Below are 3701 nucleotides of genomic sequence, written 5' to 3'. Positions count from 1 at the left end.
AAAATATTCATGAGTGAGATTATTCTGTAGTATTATTTGAATTTCAGAAATTCGATTGTTATTAGAAAAGAATAAGATACAGCCATAGTAAATAAATAATTCATTACATAATAACAGTAATAATTTTTTTAGTTTTTATTAATTTCTAAACTGTTTACACACATAATTTTGATATATAATAATGACATAAAAAAATGATTAAATTCCAATCTAATAATAATAAACTATAACAATGAATAATAAACGAATAAATACCAAACACAATAACAATGAATAAAAAAGATTAAATATCAAAGTAATACAAATATGATAAAAGCAGTGAACATTCGATATATATATACAAATCGAAGGTGAAGATTCCAGGGCATTCTGCACAAGAAACAAAATCACACCAAACAGCAACAAATCATTTACATCGGGAGCAGTGTATTCTGGGCTTCTTTCATATCACTCTCAAGCTTTGCTTGCCATTCTGGATCCATAGTTACTTCTGGTGGGATAAGAACTGGCAGTGCCAGAAATTCTAAATTTGGATCAACAATAAGTTTCTTGCTAACCAAAGGAAAGGCTTCTCAAAATTGTAGTTGCTTTTAGCACTGATCATAATACTGCAGATTCTTTTTCCTATGAAAAACAATAGATTTTGACTTGACTTTTCTGTCTTTAATATCGACTTTGTTACCACAGAGAACTATAGGGATATTTTCACACACTCTTACTAGGTCTGTGTGCCAGTTTAGACATGATGTAACATCAAACATGATGATTGCACACTGACCTTGGATATAATAGCCATCTCTAAGTCCACCAAATTTTTCCTGTCCTGCAGTATCCCATACATTTTGAACGTAACAGGACCATGATCTGTATGAAATACAAGTGCATGTACCTCAACTCCTAATGTGGCAACATATTTTTTCTCAAATTCTCCAGTTAAATGTCTTTTGTTGTTTTGCCTGTTCCACCATCACCAACTAAACACACAATTGTTGAAAGTTTATTTTTCACTTGGTTAGAGTATAATAAATTTAGTTTAATCCTTTATCCAAGTGTGAGCAAACAAAGTTTGCGCCTGAAAGTATCTTCAGGACTGGGGTAAGGTGGTACAACACCAGGGCACTCCTTGCAAAGGTGGAGCAAGCTACCAACACTCCTATCTCAGTATCTCCAATAAAGGCTCCCACTGAGGAGACCTCAATAGGGGTCGAAACTAGTCTGGGTTGTGGCCCTTCCCTTAATGCATAACATTAGACATATCCACAAGGAGATGTGTTTTGCATTATGGGAGATACTGAGAGAGGAGTGTTGGTAGCTTGCTCCACCTTTGCAAGGAATGTCCTGGTGTTGTACCACCTTACCCCAGTCCTGAAGATACTTTCAGGCACAAACTTTGTTTGCTCACACTTGGATAAAGGATTAAACTAAATTTATTATAAACACACACTTAAAAGTAGGAATACCATCATCCTGATCTGGATTTTGAGATCACTGCTTTCTGAATTTAAGATGTTACACCTGGTTGGCCAAGTGGTTAGTGTATCTGCTCTCCAGCCAAAAGGCTGCGGGTTCAAATCCCACTGTGGGCATGGATGTTTGTGATTGTCTGTGAAAGCACTAGTGGTGGTAGTTGGCAGTAGATGGCATTGGTGTTAGATGATGAAGGTTGGTGGAGTAGTGAGATGAAGAGTTGCAGAGTTGATGCCCTCCCTTGATGAGTCTTGGGAGTCCCTGGAGGTTTGATATAATAAGAATAATATACTTCCACTATATGGGGAAATGCACTTAAATATAATAATTAACGTACAATGGAACTCATTAAACTCCTTTTCGAAATTGGATGAAAATAACAATGATAATATAAAAAAAATGTCATCCTGATCTGGATTTAAGTTAAGGGATATTACATCCCATATTGTTTTGGTGGTAGATGGTTAATGAATACATTTTTTTTTTTTCATATCAACCATTCTAACAGGTCACCTCATTTTTATCTATTTCTGTTCCTGTACTGCAGTCTGAATGAGTAAGAATCTTGAATAGATTCTTTCCCAAAATTAACTATCTTTTTTTAATTTTAGTCCAGTCTTGGTGACAATCCATTTGTTTGCATTTGCAGGTAACTTGCATTTTGCTCCACAGTAAGACAGTGTTTGTTTCATAAGATCTTGTCGGTGCCTTATTTTCGTCATTAATCTTCTGAATTCCTTTTTCCTTGCCTTTAAATCTTTTTATTTAGCCCTACAATAAAAAAAAAGGAAGAGTAATTAATGTTTGTTAAATCATTACTAAAGATATTTAAGTAATAAAAGTAGATTTTAGCATGTTTGTGTCATTCGAAAGGCAATGTTTTTTTAGAACTAAATTTAGAACTTTAATTTTGCACATATCGCTATGATGTTGGTCATATCTAAAACATTTGAATCATTAGACCTAAGAAACTTTTTGGCTATTTGTAGCAGAAAAGTCCGTTGATATATCATGTTGGCGACAAATGTGAAAATTAGCAATACAGCAGCTTTTCTTTGAAATGAAAAAAAACATTTCAGAAGTGACTTCATTTCATTTGCCCTACATCCTTTCAAAGTAATGCTTTTTGTCCTTTGACACAATGTTCGTTAACAGTTCTAATGTTTAGTAATGGAGTGCGAGCTGTTTTCTCAGATTGTCAATGATTGCTCCATGTAGTTTTATTTTGATGATGCTTCCTGCCTCAACAGCACAGTTGATTGAATGTCCGATTGCATCTGAAGCCAATAGTTATGAAATTGATTTCAGTGAAAACAACAAGGAATAGAAATATCATAAATGGTAAAAAAAAAAAATCGAGTCAAGAAACATCTCTGGATCTCAATCACAAGTCTAATAATGTTGCAAAATTTTTTCTTATCCTTTCAAAAGATTGTAGGAGATTCATTTATGTACGCTGCTCTATTTAAAAAGAAATTTTTGACTCACAGGTCATTAGTGTTCAACTGTTTCTGTTATGCAACGGGAATTGTATAAGAATGTTAACGCAGTCTTTTACATAAATAATTCTAGCTTTACTTTCGATGATAAAATAGTAAAAGGTTTTAAAGTGGCTTAACGAATAATGGATATAATTAAACACAAATTTCGTTATATTGTCTATAACTAACGTTAAACATAAGAAAATATTTAACTTAGGTAGAATCTAATATGTTAAATGCTTTATGAGTACTTACATCTAGGTGTGTATTGTTTCCAGCTGCAGTGCAAATTGCACAGATCTAAGATGTTGCAGTGATTCATTCAGTTCTTCACTTTCTATCTGCAGCTCTGGAAACTCAATGGGTGCAGTGGACAGCCCTGGATCTGTTGCTTCCTTTCCATTGGGAGCAAGATCAATTTGATTGCCTTCTGTTGAGGGATCTTCATCAATTGCACCTTTTTCAAATGGAGTAACATCGCTTTTCCCCATTTCATCTGATGTTTCAAAATGAGTTAAAGGGAGAGATAGAACCCAGTTGATTCACCTCTGAGTGATTCATCACTTTCTATTTTAAGGGCTACAGAAGCATATCTTATTTTATCATCATCAGAGAAATCCTAGTTGGATGACTTAAGATAAGTTGATTCCATCAAATCGCCGCCTTTACCTCCACCTGTAAGGTGTTCTCCACTTCCTACTTCAAGAGCATGAGAAGACGGTCCTAATTCGTCTTTATCACATAAGTCGTTGC

The 3701-nt window shown here is 34.4% G+C and overlaps 1 pseudogene; it reads right to left on the bottom strand.

The window, feature by feature from the left end:
* Positions 1–410: 410 nt before the first annotated feature.
* On the bottom strand, positions 411–3439 carry LOC150095685 (GTP-binding nuclear protein Ran pseudogene; annotated as a pseudogene).
* Between the last annotated feature and the right edge of the window lie 262 nt (positions 3440–3701).

The sequence above is a fragment of the Typopeltis vanoorti genome, chromosome 20, assembly GCF_054136105.1.
Source record: "Typopeltis vanoorti isolate ZY-2024b chromosome 20, IOZ_Tvanoo_1.0, whole genome shotgun sequence".
Classification (NCBI taxonomy): Eukaryota; Metazoa; Arthropoda; class Arachnida; order Uropygi; family Thelyphonidae; genus Typopeltis; species Typopeltis vanoorti.
Note: the sequence above shows the minus strand (reverse complement) of the source record. Positions and strands in the feature narration are given on the sequence as shown.